Source organism: Sardina pilchardus, chromosome 18 (genome assembly GCF_963854185.1).
Source record: "Sardina pilchardus chromosome 18, fSarPil1.1, whole genome shotgun sequence".
Classification (NCBI taxonomy): domain Eukaryota; kingdom Metazoa; phylum Chordata; class Actinopteri; order Clupeiformes; family Clupeidae; genus Sardina; species Sardina pilchardus.
The window spans coordinates 26865149-26877918 of record NC_085011.1 but is presented as its reverse complement, the minus strand read 5'-3'; the positions used below and the strand labels follow the sequence as shown (position 1 = coordinate 26877918).

General features: G+C 42.7%; 1 protein-coding gene across 1 annotated transcript in view; it reads left to right on the top strand.

The window, feature by feature from the left end:
* Positions 1–506: 506 nt before the first annotated feature.
* six3a (SIX homeobox 3a) overlaps positions 507–12770 on the top strand; it is a 22138-nt gene continuing 9874 nt past the window's right edge. Inside the window, exon 1 of the mRNA XM_062519687.1 lies at positions 507–633. The gene's annotated coding sequence lies outside the window, so the exon portion shown is untranslated. The remainder of the gene's footprint in view (positions 634–12770) is intronic.

Here is a 12770-nt window from a genome sequence, read left to right as displayed (position 1 = left end):
GAGAGAAGGTACAGTATGTGAATTGACAGTGAGAGGGAGGGAGAGAAAAAACGGAGAGAAAGAGAGAAACGAGAGTAAGAGGAGAGGAATTTATTTGAATGGAGGTGGGTGTTATGTGTCACTAAAATTCTGCTCGTGCAGAAACTGGCCCTGCCAATCATCCTACAGAGGATCAAGAACTAAGTAGAATATTTCACTCTCACAAGCACACAGCAGAAAAGAGAGAGAGAGAGAGAGAGCGAGAGAGAGCGAGAGAGAGCGAGAGAGAGAGAGAGAGAGAGAGAGAAAGGACTGTGAGAGGGACAACCGAAGGGATCAAACTTCAGGTATTTGAATGGAGGTGGGTGTTGTTACGCGCCCTGCCAATCATCATCCCATAGAGGCTAAAGAATTGGGTAAGATGTTTCTCTCACTGTGTGCCACTTACACACACAGTCCATCAGCCTTTTCTGTTGGTGTTGGCAGTCATGTTAAGTAACCGCTCGTCACGATCTGTGTGTATTTCAGGCAGGAGAGAAACAGAACCTTATTTGCGTGCTGTTCTGATGGACATGGAACCTTCACCCCACCCAGAACCTTGTGCCATCCAATCAGCTTCCTGCGTGTCCTCCTGGCGTTTCCAAAAAATGTCAGGTGAGTGGGGCTACATGGCTAGATAGCTCCTGAGGATTCCTGTTCCATAGTCTGAGCGGGAGCGTACCTATGTTCCCCGGGTCCCCACTTTGTTTGAGACCGGGGAACATAGATAGATAGATAGATAGATAGATACTTTATTGATCCCCAAGGGGAAATTCAATAGGACCCTTTTGGGAAAAACCGGGGAACATAAGACCCGGGGAACATAGGGATGACCCCATCTGAACACTCTGACACACAGTATGACCAGAGAGAGAGGGATGGATGGATGGATGGATGGGTGGGGGGGGGGGCAAAACACCAAACACTAGTTCCCCCAAGTTTTAGTGTCAGGAAGAAAAGTTTAGACATGGCTCTGTTAGCAAAAAGCTATGCTGTGAAAAATACTTGGCAACAAAGGGATTCTCCGGTCTACCAACAACCTATAGGGTTTACTTTTGGATGATCATAAATGTTAGTTTTCATTTGGGACCAGAATGACGTTGGTCAAGGTAATTTACATGTTACATTACATTACATTTGGCTGACGCTTTTTAACCAAAACGACTTTCAGATTGATAAACATGTTAAAAAGCTTAAAGCAATTATAGGAAACAACAATTCTAGGAAAATGTAAAAGATAGAGTGCAAAAATATAAGAGTGAAGAATGTAGAAAGTGACAAAAAATAGTGACATTTAAAAAGGTAGAGTGCATCAATGAGTGCAATTGTCTGGAGAGGAAATGCAGCTGGGAATAAGCGCCTCCTTCTTGTCCCTGTCAAGGTTGCCATGAGCGTGGAGCCCTCAACAGGCACAATTAGGTGGTACTGTAGGTCAAGGATCAGCTAGACTAGTTGTAAGTAGTGCTATGAGAGGTCATTTACATGTACCAGTATTCATTCAGCAGACACTTTTATCCAAAGTATGAATAAAAAAGTCTGAGCACTGCTCCAATGGAAATAATGTTTTTATCACCATAGGTTTCGGGCCAACATCTTCAGACATCAGGAAGGGCAAGTTGACCCAAAACGTTACACCTGTGGTTATAAAAACATCAAGAGTGCAGACTTTTTTTTAATTCACGCTCATCTAAGTCCCTTTGGGTCCAGCACGTATCTTTAACCTCTGGGATGTGCGTGCTCCTTGCACAAATTTGAACTTTTATCCAAAGTGACATATGTCAATTCTACCCAGATAGCAAGAGACTGGTGGACCACTGTCCGCCCACTTGGGACAGATCTGGCAGTCTGCTGGCACCTTGGTACTCTGGTGGTCTGCTGGTGGGTTGCCTACAAATGCCCCAAAAATAATGTATGTTGGCACTATTGGTCTGAAATCGTTTGAATTTATTCAGTTCATTCATAATTTTGATAACATTTAACATGTTTTCTTAATATTTATAAAAAGTTACATTTAAAGAGATGGTGGTCCAATGGCGGACTAGAAGTGGTACGCCACTGGTGGCATGCTACCAGCGGTCCACTATCTGCCAATCTGATTGTACTATCTGGAATATTACAAGGGCCATTCTCCGCATAGCAACTCGGTGTTAATTGCCTTGCTCAAGGGCACAATGGTGAAAGCAAACGTTGAACCCACAACTTTTTCAGGCTACTGCATGCTAGCCCAGCTCCTTAGCCACTACACTACCACTACATTACCATCCCACCATTGCTCTAGCATATAAGGATCAGGACTAACTCCGCCTGAACGCTCCACAAGGAAAAGAGTCTCTGTTGAACAGATTTGCTTAAAACAACACTAAAGTGCTTTTCCTCTGTCGCACGAATGCTATTTGTTTATTCAACAAATATTGATGTCCACAGACAAGGTAGAGTATGTTGCATATGAAAGTATGATATCAAAGCAAGTCAAATTTGTAGGTTTTGTTGTGTCACCAAACTACATATCCGCTATAGTGCGGCAGCCATGGGTTCAGACCTGGTTTTGTCGGTTAAAGTTTGATTGTTTTTTTTTGCAGAATCTTTTAGACTAGGGTTACCTGTTTAAGATTTGGGAGGGTGCCCGCACTGCCCGGTGATATCCGGTGAACAGGGTCAAACACTTAACTAGCAGATATCACTAGGAAACTGAAAAAAGTTTTCAGTAATTTAATGTTTCAATATGTAAATTAGGTATGATGTAGTTAATAATGTGCTGATTTCCATAAACTTAACAAAATAAAATCTGAACACTGGATGAAGACCGTTTCAAAATTATTTGTTCATTTTGTTGACATATTAGATAAAATGTATTTTACACAGGGAATTATGGATATCTTGTTTAGTTATTAGTTAATAACTAATAACTAAACAATACTTTTCAGTCTTATTCCTAACCGTATTTAGAAGGTTATCACTGAGGGGTTTGTTAATATATTTTTAGCCTGATTTATATTACATTTTATTCCTAAAAACATGGCGAGAATTGATGCGTTAAAGGCTATTGGCAGTATTTTCTGATTTACTGAATAACTGAACAAGATATCCATAATTCCCTGTGTAAAATACTTTTCACCTAAAAAAAAATTCTATTAAAGTTTATGCAAATCAGCACATATTTAATGACATCATGCCTTATTTGCATTCAAACATTACATTAAAGAAAACTTCTAAAGTAAACATTTATTTATTTTTCATATTGGTCTAAGTAACCAACTGGTGAAGTTTCATAATGATATCTGCTTGTTAATTTTTTAACTATTTAATACATTTTTACGATCTGGCAAACTTACATAGAATAGAATAGAATATATACTTTTTTGATCCCGTGAGGGAAATTCAGTTCTCTGCATTTAACCCAATTAGTGAACACACAGCACACAGTGAACACACAGTGAGGTGAATCACACAACCCAGAGCAGTGAGCTGCCTGCCCAACCAGCGGCGCTCGGGGGGCAGTGAGGGGTTAGGTGCCTTGCTCAAGGGCACTTCAGCTGTGGTGGACTGGTCGGGGATCGAACCGGCAACCCTCCGGTTACAAGCCCGATGCGCTAACCAGTACACCACGGCTGCCCCTGTGCCATAGTGCGGTTACAGCTGATATGAGGGTCGCAACACGAATGCAGAGGTGCTGTTCACCCTGTTACAAGTTGATGAACCACTGAAATGATTTTGAAACATTATTTCAAGGCACAAAAAAACTCTTTAGTGTTGCTTTAAGCGCAAGCTGGGTTTGTTGTGGTGCCTTTGCCTGTTTTTACGATATGGACATCATTAGTGCGTCAGCTGCTCTGTGCTCTCAGTATGGATGGCATGCCTCAGTCAGACTTGTGCCCCCATCAGAGTTCTGCTTGTACAATGTTGTCTGGCCGCAGCTGAAGGCACCACACTCCAGCTGTTCGCTCAGTAAGTGTATCACTGCTTTCCACGCCTCGTGCCCGTGATTGGCCCTCCTATGCCAGTGCTAGTCAGTCTTTTGATGCCACGAACCGACCTGTCTGGACACATTCACCTGTCGGTATTCTGCTCTGAAAGAACACCTGCTGAGGTTCATTTGACGCTATGGTGTCACCGTGGCGTGGCACGTGCCCTTGTGTGTATTAGGCTTGTGCCACGTCGTTGGCCAGGAGCCAGAAGCTGCCAACCATGCGTGCATGGCACTCCCAACAGTAACGCTCAGGGCAGGTATGCCATGCTATGATCTTCACCCTGAGAGTAGCCCTCCAGCGCCAACGAGCTGCTATACTCTTCGTCTTCGTTTGACGACGTGGCCCGCTGTAGTCAAGGGTGCGTGCGCTAGTCAGTGTTCTGCTAATGCCAGTGTGCCAGCCTCACACATGAGTAAAACTCTGTGTGCCAGTGTGCCATTTCATATTGTGTGTTACCATGGCTACCGTAATTTTCCAACTATTAGCCGTGGCTTATACATTGATTGTGCTAAATGTCTTCAGCAATGAGGTTAATACATCGGGGCAGTTATAATGGTATTAATATGGTTTTGTTCCTTCTGACTGGCATAAAACGCTGTCCTGCGGCTTATACACAATGCGACTAATATATACACAGGAAATGACTGTAGACACTAGTACTCACCAGAGCTGTTGTTGGCTTATATGACCACCAGCCATGTATGCACTCAGCACCCCGGCAGTGAGTTCACAGGTGAATGCTTGGCCATTGCTGCCAATGAAATGCTGTGGTATACGTGTTCCCATTGGTTAACGATGAGTGAACTTGACTAAAAGAGAACACATGGTTAAGAATACAACCTCGGTACTCTGAAGAACAACATGAGGTGTTAACCCTTTCTAGCCGCATTGGCTCTCTAGACCTGGTCCGCTGGAGTACTTCAGAATGCCTACGGTGTTTCTCATAGCGCTGCCATATATGGGCAGTGGCCCACAAAAAAATCCCTGAGACGGGTGATTGGAGATTGGTTCATATCGATCAAATCATCCGAGAATGAATTGCCATTGGTTAACATGGCATGTTCTCCTTCAGAGAGCCAGGTTATATTCATAATCATACATTTTGAAATATGACTGCCTATAAGCCGATAGTCTCAGATAAATAGATAAATATATTGATAGTCAGAATTACTTTATTCATCCCCAAGGGGAAATTGTGGTGTTGTGGCTGCATGTTATAAAGATCACAACAGACACAGTTTCATGCAGAACAAATGCAAACAAATAGTATACAAATATAAGTAGCCTACTATGTATACAAATACAATGACTATGGCCATGTTAAGCAGAATCATTCTTTTTTACTTGACTCTGTTCTATTCGATTGTACTCTACTGTTTACTCTACTGTATTATTGTACTCTACTGTATACTGTACCATGGACAGGCTATGGATTGTACTCTACTGCATTCTATTCCATTGTACTCTACTGTATTATCCCCATCCTATGTGCTCTAGCCCAACCTATCCCTCTCTGTGCTAGCCTTGCTATTTCCTCCTCTGCTTGTATCTGAGAATGCTACTCTGACTCAGAACAAGACCTGGGCCTACGCAAAACACAATTGACATTTCAATGTTATTTCTTCCTTTGTTTTAATGGATTACATTTTTAGACTCCAAAAAGTTTCCTAATGGCTGAGGCCTCTGCGTCTGCTGGGAATCAACAGTCTTGTTCCTCCCTTAATTATTCCATGACCCATAAGATGCAGGCTAACCCCATAACCATGTAGGCCTAAGCTGGTTTTAAACACCAAACACACAAGCTAATATGATGAAGCTTATGGCACATTGCAAAGCATTACTGGCCATTGCATTGCGAGGCATTGTGAGCAATTAGTCTGCGTCCGTCTCGATTCGGCACTGTTGTGGCTGCCATGTTGATGCTATTAGGGCTCTGTCTGTGGGCGCGGGGTGTTAGTATGGCCACTGATACGCACCATTATGTGTTGCGTATTTATGCACGGTGGCATGATCAGTGAGGATAATGAGCTTAGCCTATGAACCGTTAGTGTGTTTGCCCCGTGTTTGTTTATGTGCTTTTCGCTTGTTTGTTCGTTTGCTCGCCCCTTTCTTGGCACGGCAGGCGGCTGGGCTGGGGAGATTGGGCGAGAGAGACACACTGGGCCACATTTCAAAACGCAGCCCTAATTTCCCTGTCAGATCAGAGATATAGTCAGAGGTGTAGATATGTCGCAATAGCTTGGTGGCACCTTCCTTTTAAACTAGTGCCACTTTTTGGCAAAATGGAGGCACGTGTTCCTATTTATGACCCAAGTGAGACCAATCCTTATTGGATGACCAGGGTGTCAGTGTGTGCACTGCAAGGTTGTGAGCAGGTACAGGTCTTAATTTACACATTAGAGGTTACTCCATGACCAATCTACCCTGATATACTATGCTCATATACTCTATACTATATACTCTTCTTCTTATTATTATTCTTCCTCTCTCACTGTGTCTATCTCCATGCCTGCTTATTGATGTCAATGATACTGTATGACAGGCAAAAGTTTGAGGAGCAGATCAACAATAGCTCTTTTGGAAAAAGTATATTTATAGATATATTTCATTCATACATTTCTCCATCAAACTATTCCAGAGAATTATACAATAACCAATGATACTTAAGCTCTTGTTTGCAAACTATAACCATCCAATACTGTACATAATAATAATTATTATCATACTTATAAGTATAAGTGTATATGCAGTACATTTGCGTGCTTCAGTACCACTTGTTACAATTTGTGAGAACAAAAACAGTCACCTACCTTACTTGTTGGAATTCGAACACAAACACAAAAGAATCCTCCGGAGCCTAGGTGCACGCACAGAGAGGAGACCAAACCTAACGACATATGACGTAGTGATATTATTTTTTTTCCTGTTTGGGCAGATTTCATAAACTTACAAAAACAAACAAGGTCTCGGGCTGGTGAGGGAGAACGGGCTGACCTGTGGTGTCGGGTGGGCTCGCGGGCAAGCAGAGCACATCCTCTTTTAGGAAGGAAGGCGCTTTTCTGAAGAAAGCAAACAAAAGATATCAACAGGCTCTTTAACCTCCCGTTGAACCGAAGGCCCCGCGGACACCGTTGTCGGAGTACCTCCCAATAACTTCCCATTACCTCTCCGCGACATTTAGCCTATATATGCACCTTCCCACGAAGCGCGCGCCAGGGCAATTACAGGGCCAGAGCTGTTCTCGGGAAGACGTGAGCGGGACAAACGGAAGGTCTGCACTGAGGAGGAGGAGGAGGAGGAGGAGGAGGTGGCGTTCTGTTTCCAATCTTTGACAAACTTTCACTGTGGAGCAAGTGATTGTGAAAGCTTTCATAACCTACTTTAACCTGCTACTGTGAGAGGACACACACACACACACACACACACACACACACACACACACACACACACACACACACACACGGAAGAAAAGCACATTTGCTTTTTCCTAGTGTGACGTTGTATTTTCAGTTAATAATATAGTTGTTTATTAAAAACGGAGTAAGGCAACCTTAGGACAAAGGGAAAAAACACTTTCTGTGTTGTGACCTTCACGGGGCAAATCTCACCTAAACGATTAACGCGAAGGCAGTTTAAGCGACCTCCATGTCACTCGCCTGGATGTTGCTGGTTTTGTCTGGAGTCTATTGAGTCGGTCCAATGCGTTGTAGGTCATACATAAATGATGAGGTCGGACGCCGCTGAGAGCCTTGCCGGTCCGGTTGAAGTGGCCACCGATATCAGCATCCGCCGCTAATGACATCACGGTGACACTGTACAGGTTACAGCTGTCCGCGATGAATCTTTGATTTGGGCGCGTTGATAATGCGTCCGCCTTCAGGGTCAGTCAAGTCACACATAAACCTTTTTGAGACGGTTTGACATCTGTCCGAGAGTCTCCTATTAATTTGGGTAACAGTGCTGATGAAACATTGATGAGAATAGGCTGTTACGCGGTCTCTATGAGGGGAGAGACGGAGAGAGAGAGAGGGGCTTCTCTTTGACGAAATATGGCTGCCCTCTTGTGAGAGTGTTCTCTCGTCTCCCCTGTTTCCTTTCTCTAATTGTGTAGCTAAATACATATTTCGCCTACATTTGCTTGTGTGCTAGAGTGTTCATCTTCTATTAGAATATGTAGCAGATAGCAGATACAATCGGGATATACTGACAAGGATCGAAATAATAACTAACTAAATCAATTTAAAAAAAATAATTTCACAATCATTTAATTTCAAGTAAATAATTGAATGCCATATAAATGACACAAAATTATTCATTACCAACCACAGTAGTAGTCTAATACAACTAATTAGCCTACTTTCATAATTTAGCAAATATTATGAAGGTAAATTCATCGCATTCCAAAATTCGCAAAACTCAGCTAGCCTACTTTCCAGCTGTTAATTAGTTAACATCCCAAGCTATCAGGTAGTTCATGTTAGGCTCGACTTTCATATTCTTAAAATACTCCGCAGATATTAAGGTGCGAAGCCAAGCAAAGTCTATTTCAATGACAGAATTGTATATTAAAAAACGTGATGGAAAACAACCTGCACTACGCTATGACAAAATGACAAACTCTCAATGCAGTAAATGGAGCCTTTCGTGAAAGAATGCAATGATATTAAACCACTGCAGCCATATTTGCAGCATATATTGTTGATATCGCCTGTCTGTGTCACTGAAATTCACTTTGACATAATGAGATTTCACTTTCCTCCATGGCAGCAGGGGTCAACTGCTAAAACGAATAGCCGCCATGGCACTGGAATTTAAAAAAGCCTATAACTTCAGAGCAGACGGTGAACGCCTAATATAGGACACAATAACCCAGCCGATTCCTTGAACCCTGAACCAGACTCTCAAGAAGTTCACTCTTTTGTTAGTCGCTTCCTGTTGGGAATCCGTCGTTTAAAAATAATGTTCTTAAGTTTCCATTGACCACCACACGCTGCGTGTCCTAATCTGCCGATTAAACCAGTAATGCCCTTCTGCGAACAAGCGAAGTCGAACTATTTTTTGACACCCTTTTCTCAAAATATGAGCGAATTTAAATAGGAAATAGCCTACTCTTGTCGTTCAACAGAATAATAATTCAAAGTTGTTTGTCAGTTTTCTTTGAAAGAAAAAAAAACACACATCGATTCAGACAACTCAGAGCTCAAATGAGGCGCAAAAGTAAATAGGCTATAAATAGGTTATCATACAGAATACACATTTAATATTTGATGATAATATTCTTATGCTTAAACAATCCAACAATTACAATAATTGTTTTCTATGTAGCGTAGGCTATTGGTAGTATTGTCCATGTTTAAGTCTATCAATTAATCGTTATAGCTTATTTGGTCAAAAATAACTCCACACTTTAAAATCGAAGTTAAACATACAAACAGCCTACTACTTCATCAATCCCACACATCCCAGAGATCCCACGCATAATAAAAAATGACAACCGTTTCATTTCCCCTTTGCCTTGTTCGAGTCCGAGCTACCTGTTGATGCGCGAGGCGAGCGGAAACGGTTCCCGGTCTCCCTCAGCGCCTCGCTCTGCCGCGCGCTGGGCTTGTACCTGTCACAGCAGTGCAGCTCGCGCCGCGTCTACCGGCTCGCTCCAGACGTCCCCTATTGATCTCGCGGGCCCCTACGCGGACACAGACACAAATCGCATTCGACAGATGCCGTTCACCCGTGAATAACAAGTTCCATGGAAGCTGCATCTCGAGTTATTATCCTGTAAGATCATATCGAGTAAGAAAGGTCCCCCAAAGTATCGGCGTCCGTGGGCCTCCTTCAGAAGGAGTGAACTATCGAGATGACCATTTACACAGAGACATTACATAGCTAATTGCTGGCTCAAAACACTACAGTGGCAAACATGAAGACCTTGGGTCGATATTTAAATCCTTCATGAATAATCTCGGATTGATGGTAACATGAGTGCGTGGTGTTAAATGTAAAATTTGGATTAAACATTTCCGTTCTTCTGTTCTCCACAATTACCATAATAAATCTCCCACTGTTCTTGAAGCGACTTTAGGATTAGATAATACTTCCCCTTCTCTATTTAACATTGGCTGATACAGAGAATACACATTACCTGATTACAACAATAAAACATTTATTTCTTAAGTTTGAATACATGTTTAGAGACATTTTGGATTTTAGACTAAGAACAACTTGGCAGTGCATTAACTCCGATGGTCGTGTATGCATTGGAATAATCACTGAAATAGGTCTGAGTGGAATTCCTCGAGGTCCCTGCATAGTTTATCTGTCCCCTGGCCTACCTGACATGTATAGTTACTCTCACAAACAGCCCGACCTGAATACGTCTCTAATGCACATCGTCATTATCGTATTATCTCAACGCCGAATGACGCTCTCTCTGCTGTCTCGGATGGCGGTGGTGAAGTACCATCTCTCAGAACAATGAATAATAGAACTGGAAACTTGAATTTTATTTGTGAACTTAAGACTCCCGTCCCTTTCTCGGGGGGCAACATGAAACGCCGAGATTCCTCATCACACACGGTAATCACTGTCATCTTTGATCGTTCTCAACAATGGCACGGCACGTCCCTTTTAAACGGTGTTGTTTTTCTACTTGCATAATTTCCCGGTCACTTGACGCCTCAGCGGATGACAACAGGCAGCGAAGGGTGATGTCAAAAGCTGGCGTCCAGGCGATGTGTGCCACGACAGGTAGTATTTAGTGTCTGACTCATTCGAGGACCATGACATTATAACAAATAAAAGCGAGACAATGGCTGACACGCATGTAAGCGACACATTAACTGAGGCTTGCAGGCGTTATTGTTGCCGACCGTATCTATCTCCTCGGTCGATGGCGGGAATAAACTTCGAGTGAGAGCCCGGGGTGCCCGGATACGGCAATAGATAACTGCATTAGCAAGCTCTCTGTCAAAATCAGGGAAAGTCCGTGAAGATACAAATCATCTCTGCTTGGGTTGGAGGCCTCTACAGGTCAAGCTGTTTGCTACACTGGGGTACGACTGTTTTAATAGAGATTGTTGAGGGGAACACTTGTAATGTAGGTTATATAAATATATAAATTTACTCAAGGAAAAATCCTCCAGGTACGGACATCCAGAAGTAGGACGTTTTTAAGTCTTTAAGCGGGACCATGTGGTGTAAGGTGGCAAGTTGCTCGATTAGACTCCGAAACTAACGAACTAATGATAACGACCGGACTGGAGCTCGAGAGGAACAGCTTCAAGCACGGGTAATTATTTCATCAGCTTCGCTATCCTCATCCACCCGTACCGAGGACCGAGCATGCTTAATTAAGTTTGACAGCAGAACAGCTGAGCTTTGCAGATATCCCCTAATGTCGACAGAATAATGGCCGAACGAATGATATGATAACAAGGAATATCAAACTATATAGTTTACCTACCATACATTCGCATACACCATACATGTTAGGACGTGTGGCTATAGGGCCAAGACCATTTCCGTAGGACATGATATTGAGATGAATAAGCTATTTACAAAAACTAGTTGTAGTATGCGTGATTCATATGTGTTAACGCGTCTATATATGATACCTGACGCTAACCACTGTTCCACGAGGTAATTAGTGTGCTATGCTCCAGCATGGTGATTTCTCTTTGTTGAGAAAAGTCACATTTTTGACAGTGAGTGAAGGGGAAAGAACAGAGTATAGCGCACACTTCGCCTTGGGAGGTTTTCCCATTTAGAACATCATATGTTAGGCTCGGGGGCTTGCGAGAGTGGTGCATTCATCATATTAATTCTGCATAAAGTGTTGAGCCCAAATACCTGGAAGAGTGATAATCGACTCCTCTGGCGATTAGCGTCGAGGTAGCTTGGTAGCAGTGCCTCGCGCCACTGCGGTGCAGACGACCTGACCTCACAGGAAATTGCCGGTGAGCGCGTGAAACGGCGCGGAGTGACCTTGACGCTCCCCACTCTCGATGACAGCGCGTGTGTTTTAGTGAATATTTATTGGAAGGGAAATGTGGTTTGGGAGTGAAAAGACCTTTATTGTGAACTTAATTTATTGAGTCAGGAGGATTCTATCGACACACCATAGTTGAACCGTCAAATTGGTACCAATCCTGAAATTCAGTCCGTGTGTGATATGTATGGGTGTACACATTCTTCAAATTATAGGCGCTTCATTGCCGGTAGGCTACTGAAAATCCATTATATCAATATTCCAACCTAATATGTTATTGTTATCTTACAGTCTGCATGGCTTCATCAAACTATTACAAGCAATGAATATAGTAGGCTACACGTAATATGATGTAGTACAATAAAAATAGGTTCTGCTGTATTTCAATAAATAGTTAGATGTGTGTAAACGTTGATGTGTCATTCCATCCAAAATGAACGACTTAAACTATTTAATATCGCTTTACAGGTGTGACAAGACTAGAGAATGGCTTGATCAGGAGCGGTTCAGTGCCGTCAGCAGAGTGTGTTTCTGAACAAGCCTATACTTCATCTGTGGTGTACATAAATAACCTAAAATAATGGGTTGACTGAATAAATAAACGTGACCGAGAGCGAGGTGTATGTGTGGGGGTCTTTTTATTATTGTTTTCACAACCAAAAACTGAAGGGATTTGCCTGTAATCGGTATGCTTAGGTTTACGTGCGTGCGCGTGTGTATGTAGGCCTGTGTGTGTGTGTGTGTGTGTGTGTGTGTGTGTGTGTGTGTGTGTGTGTGTGTGTGTGTGTGCAGAGGAAACG